Consider the following 19,945-nt stretch of genomic DNA (forward strand, 5'->3'; position numbering starts at 1 on the left):
CACCCCATCATTTTAACTTCAAGACTAAGGCATATTCAAAAGCTTCTCTAACTCTACCCCAACTACAAAGTTGGTCCAACAAAGGTTATCACCCTAAGATATCATCCTTGCATCTTGCATACTTTCTGCACCCTCACAGCTACAGTGTCACTCTTCTGCTACCTTAAGATGAAGTCACTAAGAGCAGAGAGGTGGAGGAAGACCTGTTCATCTTTTGAGTTAATGGTTTTGTGGGGATTTGGGCAGGATGGAATAGGATTGCACTTAGGCTCCAAAGAAATGGAATAGGATCTGGTTCCAAATGTGTTGCATTCACATAACTCTAATAATTGCACCCCTTTCCCTAACTTCCCTTTACTTGTTTGTCTGTCCAGGACCCTGAATTAATTGGTATAAGAAATAAGCATTCCCTTCTTATGAAACTGGGAAGAACTTTGCACATTAGGTAGGTATTGTGAGAAATAATTTACACAAGTATTACATGACAATGGACTTTAAAAATATATATATATACCTATAATATTTCAGTACCAAAAAGTTTAATTAATCTTTTGACATTAACAGAAAGTTTCCAAATATTTTTTTTTCCCTTTAAAAAATTCCTTTGCATCAGTTCTCTATGATTTTTAATGCAGGAAAGAAATATCAAATGTAGACATTATGAAGGACCATTCTCTGAGCCTTTACTTCCACATGCAAATGTCAACAAATATCAACTCGCAAATGAAAAAAAAAACAATTTTCTCTTCTTCACATACCATGTCTTTCATCACTAAAGAACAATGTTCTATAGTTTATCTCTTTAATTACACTTACAGACATCTGCTTAATATTGTGGGTAAATATGAGACGAGCACTACTGGATGGTAAGCAATAATACTTCTTTACAAATGATGATGAATAAAGAGGAAGATGAATGTGTACAGATAGTGTATCAGCATAATGGACTGCTTTGTAACAGACATTTGTTATTTCTGTTCTCTGTTCCGTTGCATGAAAAATTAATCTTAAATTCTATGCCTCAGGCTCTTTGGTGAAAGGATAAATTCCCCCTGCTCATTTTTTGAGGGGGTCTGATTAAAGTTCTATATATACAGAGAGAGAGATCTTTAACTTTAATATATATCTATCTATATATATATATGAATATTTCTAAGCTTTGTGATATCTGAAATCCTGAAATTGCTATGAATGGAGTATTTTGACCCAATCTGACTCATGTTAGTTATGGTAGTGTGCATAATTCTGATAATGCTTGAAAATGTCCCATTTCTGTATATACATTTCTCCCACCTCAAAATAGTTTGAGTAGAAATGACAACACAAATGTGATAGGTTGAGGCTATAGGGAGAATTATATACATGCATAATTTTAAGAGATTGTGTTTGGAGAAAAGATGTAGGGAAATCAACCACTTAATATTTTTGCTTGTTCTCACTGAAATGCTAAAACACCAATTGACTTGGAAAGCTATTTGGACCAATCTCTTTTTCTCTCTCTCTCTCTCAAAAAAAAAAAAAGGAAGAAAAAAAGAAAGATCAACATCTGTCTAAGAGTCCAAATAATGCGGCGGTATAAGAATGAATGGATGCTCTGATCTATATAAGATCTGTTTCAAAAGTACTGAGCAACTCCAAAAAACTCTGGCCTTTATATCCTTTCTGAAAGTAGATAAAAAGGTGGGTATTTTCTGGTTGCTTGTGGACAACTCAGGTCCAGTTTGGTATTGTTTTTTTCTCCCTAGTTCTTTTTTACTTTGTATCTGGTCTTTATTTCTTGTTTACCTAGATGATGGACCACAGGTGCAGCCAGTTTAAATTGCCATTTCTCTATTAACTTTAATGGAGCTAAACCAATTTACACCAGCTGAATATCTGGTTGTGTTGCTCTGCTGAACAATCCTTTTTTTTTTCTTGCTCATCTAGGACTATCCATTATGATTTGTTTTCACTTCAACTCGTCTAATGTTTCCAAGAGCCTGTAATCTGTGGTGCCTTGTCTTCATGCACTGCTTTTTCTAAGAAGTGCCCTACTACTGGGAGGTTGGGGATGAGAATCTTATGATGCGTGGGGTCTACAGCCCAAATCTACAACAGCCTGGTTGAGGACTTAACCACTAACCACTGTGCAAAAGTTGAGTATTGGCACCATGACCATAGGTCCCTAAAAAGAGAGCCTGTGAGTGCTGCTTCTGTGGTGAATCCTATGTACAAAATGAGATGTGAGCTGAGAGGTGTCCTGGTGAGGTAGGTACCTCCTCTCTGAGCACTCCAGAACCAAATCAAAGCAAAACTAATGTCAGTCTGTGACGGGGGTAGTATTATCCTTTCGGCACCAGATACCGTCACCGTTAATCCCATGGAGTTGAACCTTATGCCTAGAGTGGCTTGACTAAAGCTAGGGAGCAATGGTCTACTTAGAGCATGATACTATTCAAGATGAGTAAGGATGATGGGATTCAGCCCTGGCTTGTTACCTACACTGAAGAGAACATTACTCAGTGAGGCACATTCAAGGCAAGATGAAGCCATACCACCTTGAACACTTCAAACAGCAAAGCTAGTGTGCTACATCACCTCTCCCAAGGTTTTCTGAGAGCTACCTATTGAAATATAGCTGTGGCCAGTAAAGTTTGTGTTGAAGTGCAGTTTGTGTTGTTCTGCAACAGCATCAGACCCATAAATTCAAACTGACATCAGGAGCACTATTCTTCTCTGTTCTGGGTCAGATGCTTATAAATGTAATCATTCCGCTAACTCAGAACTGTACCACACTCCGCAGCTATTCATTTTGAAGTCACCAAAACTTTTTCGTGGAGACGGTGACATTCAGCAAGTAAAGGTATCAGACTGTGGTCCTATGTCAATGTCTTCTTTCTTCACTCATTGTAGCCAGCTGACGTGAGCCTCCAGCTCTAGTCTTCAATTGCTTTGAAGCACGCACAAGAATGTATCAACTGTTAAGCAATCTATCCTCTTGTCATATTTCCAATGGTTTTGATGTACACTTTAATTTTGATAAATGTATTTTCCTCTCATTTAAATTTATATCTGATTTGATTTTTTTAAAAGTCTTCTACCAATGTCCTAAACCCCCAAGCACATTTATATTAATAAAACACAATTATTGGTTTATCAGAGCTGTACCACAGTGATTTCCCTTTCCCCATGAACTCTCTTATCAGCAGTCCCTAAGTATCACCGCTATAGTATTGATTTTGCTTTGCTTGCTGCAGTAAAGCTAAGGTCATATCCTTGTGTTAAGTAAACTCCCTTGGACAAGGAGCTGAATTTCCAAAATAAGCAGCCTCAAGGACATTTTGATGGAACAGTTTATACTAATTTATTTATTTATTTATCCATTCATTTTCTCTGAAAGAAGAATGAATAAAAAAATCTCATTGGGTGTTGGGTTTGGTGGCTTTTGCCTAGGATAGAAGTTGTATTATTTTAATCACTCACCAGGATATTAAATTGAAACATGTTCAAAATCAATTAGCTTGAGCCCATCTTTCAAATACACTCAAACAGCTATTAATACAAGGATTAGTAGTGCAGAAAATTCTCAGACCATGAAAAGTCTCCTGCCACTATTTCACACATGAACTTCTGAGCAGCCAAAATGCAGGTAGTAATAATAAAGCTACTTTTTTCTTTCAAGGCACTTTGCAAATATCAATTAATCTGTATAACACATAAAGCAAGGTGGACAGGTATATTGAATAGGTGGTCAGATACTCCATTGAAGATAGATGGATGGATAATAGGGAAAGTGGCCTAGTTGATAGTAAAATGTCCACTTTCACTTTTCTGTAATTCAAAATACCTCAATTTCTTGACACTCAACTAGAGATACCTAGGTACTCTTGTGTAGCATCCATTTGGAGTACATAGTTTTGGGCTTCTCTGAAAATCAGGCCAGTGAAACATCCAAGACCCATTAGTGATTTTTTAAAAATATTTGTACTTAAAAGTCTAAACCGACTTGTTTCTATAGGTATCTCCAGTTTGGTATTTCTTTGATTCAAGAAATTGATATGATGAAGGCAGAGAATCCCTGTAGAGTCAACAGAGGGGATTACCCACTCCAGAGGACAAACCAGAAAACCTGGATGCTAAACACAGTGGTACATACTGGTAGACATTAAGAAATGCTAGGCAAAGGAGCTTGGTTGAAATCTACTTCTTCTCAGGGCTGATATTCTTGACATGACTATAAGGAAAATGACTTTATAATCTTAGGTTCTGGAGTGCTCAGAGGGGAGGTACCTAGCTGACCAGAAAACCTAGCTTACATCTCATTGAGTACAGAGAATTCAGCACAGACTCACAGTCACTCTTATTGGAGAACAGTGTTCATGGTGCCAGCTTATATCAGGAGCTTCTGCTAGGCTAGGCTTGTGCCTGTCCTCGAGTGTCTGTATAACAGGAGAAGGGACCTGGTCTCAATCACAAAGGGTGCATCTACATACGACACTTCACTGTGTTGTAGCACTGTTTACTGCTCAGTAAGCATTTGCTATCCCCACCTCAGCTCCTGTCCCTGGCCCCTGCCCCCAGGCCTGGCCTCTACCCCCACTCCCTGCACAGCCCAGCTATGCTCCCCTGGCTCCCACATTCCCCTCCCACAACATGCAGGGAGGAAGAATACAGTGCAAAACTTTATCTCCAGGCAGCAGAGACTGCAGGACAGAACAGGCTTGTCCACTGCACCATTGAAGCTCAGGGTCCTGTGCCAGGGATGCAGGCGTGCCTGAGGCACCAAGGCCATCAGCAGCAGCATGGCTCAGTGGGTTGGGCACCCCTGGGTCCACACAAACAGCTCCTCGTGCTGCGCCTAGGACACATGCAGCAAGGGCACACACAGGATGCAAAGCAGTTTCGGGGGGGGGCTTTCCCTGGGGTGCCTCCCTGGAGATACCCTCTGTGGGTAGGGTGGGGGGGCAGGCATCTCTGCATCCCAGTCACTTGGGAGACTTACACTCCCCCAAGACTGGGTGCTGGGGCTTAGTGGTAGTGACGGGGGAGGCATGGAATGGATCTAGAGCCATGACAGCAGGTGCTGCCAGGAGCCTGGCCAGTCTGGCCTGGGAAAGGGGTGTGGAGAGACAGGCTGCCTGTGTCCAGCACCCAACAGCCAACTGGACCCTGGAGCAAGTGGGGATGTGGGGCTCAGCCAGCAGGTGCCTGGGCCTGGGCCTGCCCAGCCAACTTGCCATGCTGCATGGACACCCATGCATACACACCCCACAATCCCTGGTACAGAGCATTGTATCTCAGAAATGTTGCAAACTCTCACAAACAGCTTCTTTCTCATGGTTCTGCAGGACCTACAGCTATATGCTGGGGAGAGGCTGAAGTTGGCAGCTGCCATACACCATCAGGGTCACTGCCACCCACAGCTGCCACTGCCACCCACAGCAGCCAAAGCCTACAGCTCCCCCTTGTGGAAGCAGGGGCCTAGGAAGTGGGATCAGTTTGCTGCTATTGGCAGCAAATCTGCTCTCACTTTCCTGCACATGTAAACACCTGCCTGGGACCATTTACTCATGAGTAGTTTACTCACAAGTAAACTGTTCCTGGATCAAATGCACATGCAGCTACCCTAAGAACCATACAGACTGACCCTCTGTTTTCATGGAAAACTGGTTAGGCACTTTGATTCATTAGGTGCTGCCACTTTGGCCTTGCAAAGATCCCACTATTGTGTGTATATATCGAGAGAGAGTGAGAGAGAGAGAGTCATCTGAGGTTAATGTTAAGACTGACATCCTATTTCCATTTTTGAGTCTAAACAGAAGCTTTTTAATAGGGCCATGTGAAACAGCACCATTCTGCTTCAACTCCGTTTCCACATTTCAACAGGATGGTGTTGTGTTTCAAGTTTTGTTTCATTTCAAAAGCACTGTTCCATTTTGTTTCATTGAAACTGTTTTGCTGTTTCAATGCTCTTTCAACATTTCACCCATAGGCTATTCTGCACCCAGCACTGGGAAGATGGGTGCTGCTGCTGGCCCCAGCTAGCAGCACCAGCCTCCTGTCATCTGGCAGGCAGACTGGGAGACTGCACCCCCAGGAGGAATCCAACACAGCCCCCACAGCCCTCCTGGGGGTGCAAGCGAGCCCCCAGTCTGCCTGCCAGATCAGATGACAGGATGCTGCTGATGGCTGCGACTGGTGCTGATTCCAAGTAAGCCTGGCTTCAAAACTCAAAACTTTTTGAAACTTTTGAAATGTTTCGAGTGGCCTTGTTTTGTCTCAAGACTGCTTCAAAGGCTTTTCTTTCTTTTTGATTTCACTGTTTCGAGCTTGAAATGGATCAAAACAGTTTCAAAATGAAACACCAGGCAAAATTTCACACAGCTCTACATTTTAGCCACGTATATGGAATAGTTGGCACTTGTAATGATTCTATTTCTGCAGTATGGGCACATAAGCATGTAGTCCTAGACTAAGCATGTGCCATAGGTCATGCACTGGTCATGACTAGTTCAGTAGCTACAGACCCACATCCGTTCTGTACCTACATCAGAGAGCCAAATTAACTCTTCCCTGACCACATAAGTGATGCAGCTTTAGATAATGAGCAAAGATAAAAAAAAACTGGATTTGGCAGGGGGTTTCAGGTTCGGGGAAGGGTTAACCTGGCTCTCAGTGGTGACATTTGACAGTTTTTTTAGCAGCGCCCTGCCCCAGCTCTGCTCTAGAGGGCTGAGGGCTCAATTCCCCTGACCAGTCCATTCCAGACCCTTCCTTTATTGAGCACTCACAGGTTCTGTGTTGTTTGTGGCAAGCATGACATGGAATGGCCACCTCTGAAGTAGAGGACATATAGTCAGTGTGATTGTTGATGGCCCTAGTAGGGAGCAAGTCTTGGGTTCTAACCTCCGCTCTGGCTCCTAATGGGGCAAACAATTCCCCACTGCTCTTCATTTCTTTCATCTGATTATTACATGTGCAGGGGAGTGGCTCAGTTTCAAAAGGAATGCTGGGAAGAGTGCTAGAAGGTTCCTAACCTGGTGCAGGGTAGCCACAGCAGTATGCTTGGGAAGTCAGAGAGATGCCAGTTCAATGCCTTTGGGTGAAGGAGGCCTAAAACCTGGGTTTCTAGATTCCTGGGGAGTGTCCTTTATGTTTATCTACAGAAGTTAAATCACAGGAGGCTTCTTTTCCCCGTTTTTCCATAATTTACATGCTTGAGTCATCTGGATCCCAACATATGAAAGGTGCTTCCTCTATAGCTCTTGAGTCAGATGCCTAACATCTGAAGAGAAAGTAGATTCAGGCATGTTCCAGGCTACATCATTTAGTATTGTGTTTTTGTAGGCACTTCCTTGCTCAGTTAATGGATGATCTGGGTCATCTTTGAGATATGCCTGAGTCTTCTCATATACTATATTCACTGTAGGCAATACCCCTGCCAATTAGCCAAGTCAGGCCAAGGTGCCTGTGGCAGGAAGCCACCTTTGTTTCTCCCCGAAATCTCTGTGCTGTGACAATTTGATTAGGATGGCCCCAGCAGAGGAGACACCTCTTGATCCTATCTCTTTAGGCAACCTGAGCTGGCTACATTCCTGAGGGAGGGGGGAAACCTGCTCCCTCTGTCTACGAGACTGGGACCTACGTGGGTGAGGGGCTTCTACCTGCTGGGCTAGAGTCTGCCTGGCAACTAGTGATGTATTTCAAATTGGTTGGCTGACAGCCAACAGGTGCTGGGCCCTATTGGACCATGTGAACAAGGTCAGAGGGGCTATGTAAGTTAGGGCTGCCCAGGAGGAGGGGGCAGCAGCCATGTGGGGGACACAGACTTAGAGAGGAGTTTTACCATCTGAAACTGGCTCTCTCCCCAATAGCTCATGACCGAGGAACGGCCTGCCTCCAGAGGGAATCTCCAACAGTCTCAGGATGATAGTTGTGAGTAAACTACTAGATATCTAGCTGGCAGTAACTCAGATGCGTGATCAAAATATTACGTCAGCCAGACTGTTTTGCTCGATGGGATTTCTATGATATTGTTCTATCTTGTACCCTATCTTTCCCTTACCCCCTGTAATCAATAAAGTTCTCCTTTGTGACCGGTGTAGGAGACTTTTTGAGGGGCGGGTCTAAATTATGCCTAAGAGGCCCCTTAGGTCTGCAGACTAAGGGAGACTTTCCTTTTTGGCTCCCAACTTGGGGAAGTGCCCCAAGTGCTTGTACTGGGTTGAGTACCCATTGGACTATTAGGCCTGTATTTCCCTGAGGACACAGGGTCGAGAGAGTCCCTTCTTGGGGTGGTGGCAGCACACGTTACCCCCAGGGTAGCGAGTGTGCTCCAGGAAGAGGGTCAACTAAATGTGAGGCGCCCCCAGGGAGGCACTCAGAGCCTGGAAGGTGGTTGGGTGCAGTGAGGTGGGTGGCTCAATGCAGGAGCGTCCCCTACTGGCCTGCCACAGTGCCTATATTTTAAGTATGCAGTATGCAAGTGGAAGAACTTTTGAGGCAATAACAGTTTAGCACACACAGTCTTTTTGTCAAATAAGGGTCAAAGAAGATCCAACTCAGAATGTAGGCTATAGAACATCATCAGATGAGAAGCATGCCAGGAGGGTTTGAGTGTTTCCTTTTGTAACATTGTATAAATTATGTGTAAATAGTTACAATATTCATAAATTTAAATGTATTAAAACTAGTTGTGATTAGTGTATGTGGTGAGTCCTCGGCATAAGCAGCCAAATTAGTTAACTTTATTTTTTCTTCATTGGGTGCTAACTCTATGAGGTTAGAATTAATTAATGTTTCATGTAATTGGATAAACTCTTTCAATTAAAAAGCCTACAGTGGAAGGGCTTCTCCAAATATGCATGTACATCTGACAACCCTTGAATTAGGATTCTTTTATATAAGGTGTATTTAATGTGACTGTGCAGCAGTTCTTAAACTGCAGTCTGCAGCTATTGTATGTGGTCTTTACAGTGCACTGGGCTTAGTGTATGTAGGGTGTTTTCAATTAAAAGTGTGATGGGAAGGGGAAAAGGTGGTCTAAAATATTTTTTTTAGATTCATGGTGGTCTGTTGGTCCCAAGTGTTTGGGAACTGCTATGATAGTGTTGAAACAAGGCAGAAGATTGTAAATTAAAGAGGCACTAGCTTCTGGAAACATAAGGAAGCCCTATCCTCTTAAACCATTTCTTACTACTAATGAGTTTTCAGCCTCTGGTTTCAAGGCAATTACTCTCCTAAGGTCATCTGGAATCTGTAGACATGGCTGGAAAGGAAAACAATGAGATGTGGTTGTTTGCTTGCTTATTTCAGCCTATTGCCTATAAACATTTGTCTTGTATATTTTATGATGTCCAAATTAATTTCTGTAAATCCAGAGACATCTCAATGAACTTGGTTCAGACCATTTCTTACTACTAATGAGTTTTCAGCCTCTGGTTTCAAGGCAATTACTCTCCTAAGGTCATCTGCTATCTGTAGACATGGCTGGAAAGGAAAACAATGAGATGTGGTTGTTTGCTTGCTTATTTCAGCCTATTGCCTATAAACATTTGTCTTGTATATTTTATGATGTCCAAATTAATTTCTGTAAATCCAGAGACATCTCAATGAACTTGGTTCAGACCTCTACTGATGTTAGTTGCCATTGCCCAAGGGAGTCAAGAGAGCTATGGCATTTTACATGAGCTAGTCCAAAATGAATTATTCCTATTATTTAAATCTTAATCATGAGTGGGTTTATACCAAAGTAAGCTCCAGCAAAGAAAGCCATGAAGCAGTCATACAAGGGTTCAGATTGATTTCCTGGGTTTTATGCAATTGAGTGATATCTATGATTGATTAGTTTGATCAAAAAAAAAAAAATCTGAGCTTTATGCATCCCTCCTGCAGATGAAATCTAGGAGCCAGAACTGCCAGTACTGCACATTCTAGCACACAATGCGTTTTTTATAATAAAACCAAATGTAGCATCTAAAAAAAATAGTGTTTTATGCACTGCCTGTTGGGGACCAATTTACTGTACCATAGACTTGAAAAAGAAGATGTAAAATGGCACCAGAGAGTCACAATTATATGAGCCAGCCACCGCTACCAACTTCCATAAGTATCGTGGGCACGCTGGGACTGGCAGTCAAAGTGCACTACGTGATTTCTTACTTATATATTTAAAGTGGCTGATACAGGGTTGCAAAAACTACACAACCCAGAATGAGGGAACTGAGGAAGCTGTTCCTCAGTTAAGGAAACTTTTGTTTTGTTTGGAGACTTATGGGAGTTGGCATAGTATGGAGATGCATAAAGATATACACGAGGCAGTGATTTGAAGGAGGGGATATTTTTTTTTTGTACCAGCTACGTGGTTGGAATAAAGTGAGCCCAGCTTTCAAATGCAAGATATTCTAATTGATTGTGAAAACACCAATACTTACCCTTTTTAGGTAGTTATAGCAAAACCCCCAAACTTACATTTATGTGGTCAACTAATGTTAAGTTTCAGCTGATCTGTTGCTTAGATCTGAACCGAAACAACACAGTTTGTTTATGGATCCAGTCAAAACCATATGAAAATCAGCAATAGAAAAAGATCATTCTGACTTTTGGAGCTCATTCAGATCTAACTTTCAGCATAGAAATCAAGAGGTGAGAATTCACTGAAGTAGGAAAAGAGGTTCACTTGGACCTTGGCAAACCAAAGCAGCCAAGATTTGTGTATCCCTGAAGTGACGCTGCATGAGCCAATAGCCCCACTTCCTCTCTTGTGAAGACAAACATGGCAAGATAAATAAACTTGGAATGAAAAAAAAAAGCAGAAGGGGTTGGCATGACTATTAAAGCAAGAGTGTATTCTGATAAGGCAGAGAAAACAGCCAGTTATCACCTTCCACAGGTTCTGTGACCGCTGGTGTCATGGAGAACAGAAGAGTACACAGTAGGAGTCAGATGAAGAGTAAGGTGTACATCTGCAAATCATTTCCAATGCAAGCCTGTTAAATCAAGCAACCAGTTTACATCTTTCATAACCAGTTACACATAGAAAAAGTATGTTTCCCTCACAAAAAAAGAAATATTATTTGCAGCATAAAATAACTGTAATGAGTCCTATCATGACTAGGATGTTATATGTTGAATACTGTACTGCACGTATCATAATCATCTTACTCTGAGGATATTGGTGGGATTTAATTACAGGTGGTTTCAATGAGCCGGTCACAATTAAATTCAGGTATAAGACAGACAAAGCAAATAATCTGGTTTCAAAGAACAAGTCAAAGACCCAGAAAATAGATATCTGCATGGATAGAAACACCCTTTCTGCATCAGTCTCAAGTGGGGATTGCATTAGCATATGATAAAGTATTAAGAGAATTAGCAGTAATTAGCAATAAGCAAAAGAAGCTCCTGGCATATTAATGAAGGCATTAGAGACCATAATTAAAAAGTACGAAGAAGTGAATAGTCACAGCCATGAAGTCAACAGGACTACAAATCTAAACACGGCACGCAGTATTTGGCAGGAAGCCGCAGGAAGCAGGCTGCTTCACATCGGTGGATCCCGATCTGTGTTCTTCAGACCATCGGTAGTCTAGTGCAGGGGGGCTGGACCTGATGATCTCATGAGGTCCCATCCAGCCCCTTACAATCTATGAATCTATCGATGAATCTTCAAGGGCTTGATACATAGTGCACAGCTCATCAATGGATTTTACTGGGCCCCACATTCGAAGGGATTGTTTATGCAATGGGGATTAAAAAGGACAAGACACAGCATTCTCCATGAACACCCTGGCCCCTGGCACCCGACAGTGCTTTCCAAGCCCAGAAGTTGGCTAGCGAAGCTGCTGCAGGCTCACTGCTGGGGACTGCTCTCAGCTGGAAACTGAGGTCTCTGGAGAGGGCACCAGGGATGGATACAGAGTGGGTGCAATGGTGCAGCCTCACCCCCTTTCTGACCAGGAACAGCAGCCAGGGACTTTTAAGTCCCCCAAGTCGGCAAGCATTCGCCCACTCCCCACACCTCCCTGCTCAGAGACACGTTCCTTCCTCTCTCCTTTCTCCCACCTGTCTCCCCTACCCTGTCTGCTACTGGTGGCATTTCCACTGACCTGGGAGCACAGGGGAATTTCAGGGTCCCTCTACCCACTCCTGCTGTGCTGCAAGGGAAGCCAGGCTCAGACCACGGCATCACTGGTGGTAGGCTGGTTTCCCTTCCCTGCCTGGTCCCCCAGGTGTTTCCTGCCACTCCAGGAGCAGGCTTGAGGAGGACAAACCCCTCTTACTGTCACTGCTGATCTGGGCTCAGCCTGGCCTTCATGCCACCAAGCTGGAGTGGGCAGAAGCAGCTCTGGAGTTCTTCTGGCCTCTTGGACAGTGGCAGCAGTAGGTGGGGAAGTGGGGGAAGGACAAAGGGGATGGGAAAGGATGTGCCACTAGGCAGGGAGGGGAATAGGGGGAATTTTCACGTACTTTGGTGACCTAAGTCCCTGACTACTACTTCCACAATGTGGTCTGCTTGCCCCACTGCCAGTGATGAAGGGAAGGAGGGGAAGAGGTCTGGGAGCAGGGAGTGTAGTGACACCTGCAGCACCAGTTGTTGTTCCTGGACTCGCCTTTGCAAAATCCTGCATCTGCTTCTAGGGCTAGGGACAAAAATTACAAATAAACTGGTATCAGTGATCAGCAACTGGTTCAAATCTGTAACACAGCAGAAGTTAGTGCCCACAAACCACTTTCAAAATGGTCATAACCAGTTTAAGATGAACTTGGATGGATGCAGCATCAGACTTAACTGATTTAGGTTAAGTCAGTTTATTGAACTTCTGTCCCAGATCACCTCCAGATTCAAGTTACCTCACAGCCCCTGGCATCCCAGAATGCTTTGCACCTCCCCTGCAAACCCCAACCCCCCCAGGGTGGATGGGCTGGCCTTGGCCCAAGCTGTCTGCTCCATCTGAGCAGAGATGTGTGCTCTAGCACCCTTGGCTTCTGCCCTGGGCCACTGCAGGCACGCGCTGCATTTTCAGAATTGAAAGCGAATGCCTGTTCACTTGCTTATTGATTCAATCTACACCGCTCAGACTAACCTGCAAAGACTGAATTGATTCAGCCTCAGGCTTTTGATTGTCTGTGCTTAGCCTAGAGGGCACATATTTTCAGGTTTGGAGTCTATGTAGGGATGTAGGTGGGCAGGGCACGGGTGGGATGTGGTCCTTATGAGGACCTGCTGCTGCAGCTCTCTATCAGCCAGCCCATAGAGGCCTTGCTACGTGGTGCCCATACATACCACAGCTGCTGCACAGAGCTGAAGCCTCTCCCACACTATATAACCCATCAACACCCAAGCTATTCTGTAGTAGTGAGAGGCAGCAGCAGAACCCTGCAGACCAGAAGGAAATTGTTTTATCTTCTTTGTTCTTAGCTGTTTTATCTTCTTCGCAATCTCTGTTTTCAAAGGTCAAGATTTGATTTTTTCAAAAGCCGCACCTGTTTGAAATACTTGCCTTTGAAACGATTTAAGATGCATAAATCCCTAAGATACATCTGACTTTGTCTTATTAAAATTCAGCAAGAGCCAAAAAAGTTTATTCCTAATTTTAGGTCCTGGTCATGAGCATTTTCTTTCATGTAACTGCATGAAATCTGCAGAACTAGAACAGACATTAATGTCATGGTATGTAAGTTAATACAGCTTCCTAGCTGAAGTGTTATTATAAGCTAGAATCTATTTCTCAACCTCCCTTTACTCTGAGTAAAATATTTCATATTTCCATGCCTCTTCTTTCCTTTGCATCCTTTGTCAGTCTTCAAGATTTAGATACAACTGAAATAAAAACAAAACTTATATCCAAAAACAAAAGTAGAACAAAATTTCCAACACTAAGCACTCACAAGCTAGGAACTGCCAGACTATAGGTTGCAAATGCCCAAGCAATCTTCATTTTTTTCATTTTCCAGTTTGTGAATGGTTGTTTTTTCAACATGAATAATGTTTTATTAAGGTCATTTTAATACCTCTTCTACACTGTGAGAAAAGACAGATCCCTTAGATGGATCATTGAGAGATTTGGACCTTCTGGCTCAACACAGATCTTGACCACTTACTACTGGTATCACTTACTCTGGGAGCGTAAGTTGTTGTGCTCTCAGTGGACCAATCACTAGCAGAAGCCAAAATACATTTATTTTCCCCAGTGGGCCACAAAGATGTTTTCTGATAGCAAAGAAACACTGCGATTCAGGGATCTTGTGCCCTATTGCATGTTCTGGGAGAAGTTTCTCTAACATTTTGGCCTATGTTTCTCCAAACCTGCTCCCATCTGTCCCATTGCTTCCATCCTGCCTTTTCTCATGAACTGGCTTCTTATCCTAGTCTTTACTCTCAGGTTCTTCATCTCAGTCCCAGTCTTCACCTCTTTATCCTAAACTGCCCTATTCCGCCCTGCCCACCCACCCCCTTCCTTGCCTTCTGCCAACTCCCAGTCTCAGTTTCCTTTCATGTGTACAGGGCAAACCATGCCTTGCATGATTCTTTGAATTCATCCTCCACGTGATAGACTTAAACGCCTGCTCCTCGTTCCGGACGGAACCACATATTCCAATTACTCCTGGGCTGGTTTTCTGAGCTGAAGTCCCTTCACCCCGCCCTTTCTGAACCAGAAAAACCCAACAAGCCTTCCAACAGTGGATGATTAGCAGCTCAAAGGTAGCTTCTGCAAAGCCATTATGTCTTCTCTCACCCAAAGATACCAAGATGCAAAGGACAAAGAGTAACACTGCTTCATCTTCCCGTGGCAGCACTTGATGCTTCTTTCCCCTGCCCCTCCCCTGCCCTTCCCTTCTCCCCCTGACCAGCTTATGCCCATCTCAGGATGATGGAATCAGATTTTCCTGTTCCCAGCATGATTTCTCTGCATCTGTGTCAGGGAGCTAGGAAGGAAACACCTCAACAGACTTGTTGCAGCCAAGCAAAGGGTTATTCCTCCAACTAATAGTTTCCCCTTTGTTTCCTCAAGGACTCCTGGCCTGCTTTATCTTTGTCCTCCATTCATTTCCTGTCTGCTTCTCCCTTACAGTTTTGTTTGATTTACCTCTGTGTAGTCAGGCAGGATAATATCTCACAGATAAATGGAGGAGAATGTGATATTTATAAAAATAATGCAAAGAACTCCTTCATTCTCCAGAGATTGTCATCTCAGTCTATTCACTCTTTTGTCCTTTGTCTCCCCCACCCCCCCACGCTGGTTTTTGTCTTTACTAACCCACAGGAGAGGTACCAGCCTCTTTCTGGTGGGGGTGACGAGGGGGGCTAGCCAGAAAATTGCACTGTGGGTGGGAGTGGGGTGGGCTCAGCTGATAGGTGGCCTGGGCAGGGAGGCAGCACTGGGTCAGATGGGTCAGAGGAGACTAAGGCAAATTTTGGGGTGGCTATAGCCCCTCCCCCCCAACTTCCCCCCTAGCACTGCCCCTGCTAACCCATCAGGCTTTGCTGCCTCAATTATACATAGACATAAAGAGCATGGGAGAGACATTTTTATTGCTTTTAGTTTCTGACGCACCTGCAATAATGGCCTGTCATAATACAGCACAGCAAATGCAGGGACAGCTCTAGTCAGCCCCAGAAATAGAATAGGATCAATGGAGGCAGATTCATAGGAGCATTGGACTACCAAATTCTCACCAGTTCCTTATGGTGATGTAGGAACTAAACTCTCAAAGAGCATGCCGTGTGATCAAACATGGCTGTCTTGTTCACGAGAACAGCAGAAGAAACATCTCAGATGCCAGGGTGACAAATGTCAAACCCTTCCTCCAAAGCATCGAGTACCTAGAGTTTTTCTTCATGAAATTGTTGTAAACATATTTTAAATAGGGGTAAACTATATTAAAAACAGTATATTCTTCCCCCTCATTTTTATTCTTGAAACTGCTTGAACTATTTTAAGCAGAAAAAAAAAATCAAATCAGTTGGAGTCAGAAACCTGACATGGGAAGGCTCCGTTAAAACTTTGCCAAAGTTAGAAGAAAGTGAAAACAGAGGCTTAGAATGGGAGTTGTTAAGCAACTTTAAAAATGACATATTTGCCAATGGGTACAGAAACATGGTCTCCAAATTCCCTTTTTTTTTTTTTTTTTTTTGCCAGTTCCTATAGTCCTAAACAGTCTGTTTAGTTTCTAAAGGAAAACTCATTTTCTTCCCCATTTCATCATTGCACCCCAAATGAATGCAATCCGTAGATGTTCGTATTGGTGGAAATTGTTCTTCCATTTTTTCTTGGGCATTTGTACTTCCAAATGAATCAGCTTCCCATCAACTGACTAATCAGCTTGTTCGCTTTCTGTTTTCTCTAACTAGGAGCATGAGAATGAATATTTATGACTGTGTGTAATTAGACACTTGACTTCATAAATTATCTGCTGGTGTTGTCAGCTCAGTTTTAATTTGTAGATAAGTTTCAATTTTTGCCTGTCTTCACGGGGGGGGGGAGGGGAATCCCCAAATGCTCCCACAGCAAAAGCTAGGGTGAAATAGATTTTGGTTATTATTAAGTACTTACATAATTATGCTTTCTATACTGTTTACTGTATACCTTACCAGAAAACCAAAAATGGTCAGAGTGTATATATATAATGAGATAAAGGATGAGAAAATCAGAACTGATTTGCATCATTTTCAGGATGTAGCCAGATTGCTCTGAACTAAATGTTTCTTTTTTTGATCACTACCCCACTGAAATGCTGAAATGAAAGTTTCTGTGAATCTTCTTTCCCTGATTTGGGCTATTCATTCACAAATTTGCTGATAAGGTTCAGGAAGTGTTGTAGAACACCCTGAGTGTGGAAGTGTGAAATATTTCCTGTGAAGTCACAGTTCTGGATCTTGCTTCTACATACAGGTAAGATGTGAATGTGTGTATGCAGGGTGATCACATAGCATTTAATTATGCTAATATATAATATATCTTGATGTTCTCATGAAGTATACTTTGAGCTTCAGAATAAGATGTCACATTCAGCAAGGGAGATCAAAGTAGACTTTAAAATGATGTGCACTCAATATCATCCCTATTGTTGTTGTTACTGAGGTAGCAGCTGAGGACCCCAATTAGAATCAGCACCTCATTGAGTGAGGCCCTTAATAAATCACAAAAAGATGGTCTGCACACAATTCAAGAGAAGAGACAATGTAAGAAGACCAACAGACTGCATGGGAACATAAAGAAGCAACGAGGCACTTCTGGTTAAAATACTAAACATCTATGACAAGTATGATTGTCTGCTCAAGAAATAGGGCCTTGATTCTAGAATCAGGCCATCCTCGGACTTATGACACAACTGGTTCCTGAAAACTGTGACTTAAGTCAAAACATTGTAACTCAGAGCCAGTTTTCCCATAGGAAACAATTTTATAACTGCGGGATTGGTTCCTGAACCAAGGCATGATACCCTATTTTCACCTAAAATAACCCAGAATTTTGTACTCAATCAATTATAGATGAGTAATATAGCTACATTAATGTATTTATATCATAAATAGCAATCATATTGATTTAGAAGGACTTCTTTGAGGTGACTCTGCTAGGCTTTTTGAAGAGCTCTTGGTTGGGCTTTTTGAAGGGTTCTTGGCTGGAGTTGTCTCAGGAGTCCTGGCTGCAGGTTTTTCTGGAGTCTTGTCTGCTTTCTTAAAGAAAGTATCCAAGGCAGTTTGGACAGATGTTCTCCAGGGAGATGGGCAACGCAGCAAACTTGTTCGCTGAAGTGGTGTCATGTCGGATCAAGTGTTGTAAAGTCAAAACTGACATCCAAGTTGAAACTGGGTGTCAATTTAGAACCATTGCAAGTGCAAAATGTTGTTACTCAAACCATTGTAACTTGAAATATTGTAAGTTGAGGACTGTCTGTACAGCCAAGCTTTGCCATTGACTTCATTGCATGTGGGGTGAGGTCCTAACGTGAATGCTTTAGCACACACTAGAATTCCATCCAAGACTAAATAATGCAATATGAGTAATGAAAAGATTAATTTTGGTTGATAACCTATAACGATATAGGCATTAATTTTTACAACCTGTGGGATCAACAAAAATACCTGCTACATAACTCTACTGTTTCATCTTAACTGAATCTCACTTTTCCAATCCAAGTCACCATTTAACTATTTCGGCTTGCTTCTCAACACTTCCTCCTACCTCCATTTCTCTCCCTACGCAAGGTATCACCTATTCTTTGGCAATCCACAACATGTCTGTTTCCCTTCCATCAAGATCAGCTTTCCTTCCTATTTCCTCTCCCAGTTTTCTCCTCCTCTGCATCACTAAATCAGAAATTACTCAGCTGGGCTCTTCTTAAAGTGCTCCATTTGTTCCAGTGAGCCCACCCCATACCACCCTCTCTTTAAGTTTCAACCACTCCTTTACTTTTTCCCTTAACTTCTTACTTTTCTTACCTGTAACCTTAGTAAAGCATATGTCTCACATCTTTTTTTTTGGGGGGGGGGGGGCAACAAACTTTACCTAACCAACCTTTCTAACTACCACCCTCTGTAAGCTGATTGAACAAATATGATCTCTGTTTTTTGGTCTCTGGGCCTCGTCTCCACTAACTATCCTAGTCTTCCACAATCCCGGGTTTTCTTCCCCCTGCACGAAACTGAAACCGCTTTTATCAGTGTCTTCAATGACCTCTTACAGGTAGAGTTCAGAGCCAGTACTAATTGTCCCTGATCTGTCACCCACAAAAATGCTGTGCAAAACTCCTAAAAGCTGTAAATGACCAAAAGGTATAACTGCCTCACACTGTTCACAACAATTTTCCTATTCTTTGCCCAGAAGTCTACTGTCCAGGAAATATGAGACTTAGCTCCCAGACCCACATGCCTCTGAAATTTGTCCTCTGACCTCCCCGTCACTAAACAGCCTCTCAGCCAACAGGCCATTGACCAGACATGATGGAGGACACCTCCTTGTTGAAGCTCAGTAAGTTCATAGTCAAAAGGGAAAGCATATCTGCAGAAAGAAAAGCAATGAAAAAATGACACTCTGTCCCAGAAAGGTAGTTATTACTTTAGAACAGCGCTTCTCAAACTATCTGATGTGGCAGACTGGCATTTTTTCTCCAGTGGGCCAGGGACCAGTGCCCAGTTTAGATGGTCGCAGCAACTACGTGTAACGGCGCTACACAAATACGTGACCGGCTGTCTCTTTCTCTTTCCTCACCTCGCACGACATGACGTCACCTGGAGTGTTGGAACGTACGAACTGTGGCGCGATGACATATCAATGTTATGCTTCTGAAAATATATTTCTTTCTTTCCTGGCAACTCGCTGCGGACCGGTGGCTCACGGACCAGCATCAGTGCACGGACCACCACTTTGAGAAACGCTGCTTTAGAAGATACTCATTTCTCATTCCCAAAACTGGTTTTGTACTTTGTAAAACATAGATACTCACAAAAACAAAGCAAAACAAAACACTTCATAAATGGTACTGGGAGAGGGACAATCCTTTTCCTGACCTCTTTCTGTCCACACTAAAATCTTGGCTGGTGACCTCATTTTTTAGCTCTAACTCAAGCCTTCTCCCTGCCTCTCAACCCATTGGGCAACATCCCTGTCCTGGTTTTCATTTAAGACCCATACGTGTCTACTTTCAGTCAAACTGCTCTCTGGCTTACGTCCACATGTTGCTGATTTCTTCTGCATTACTTCTGTAAGACCCAATCTTTCTTACCCACCCAGATCAGACTCTTGTTCAAGATGCCAGTTACTGAGACACCCAGGTTTTCAGCTCGGACAAAGGGAATCTTGACTTGCGTATACCCATGCAAAATGCTTCTGCAAAAAATAATTCTCCAGTTTCTCATGTTGATCGTGTCATCATTTTTTTTAAAAATCCCTCCACTGGCTCTCCCTACTCTACAGAATCAAACATAAACTGCCTGCTTTCATTGGCGAGGTCTTTCAATGGC

This window comes from Crocodylus porosus, unplaced genomic scaffold (assembly GCF_001723895.1).
Source record: "Crocodylus porosus isolate Cpor-Errol unplaced genomic scaffold, CroPor_comp1, whole genome shotgun sequence".
In the NCBI taxonomy this organism is placed as follows: Eukaryota; Metazoa; Chordata; order Crocodylia; family Crocodylidae; genus Crocodylus; species Crocodylus porosus.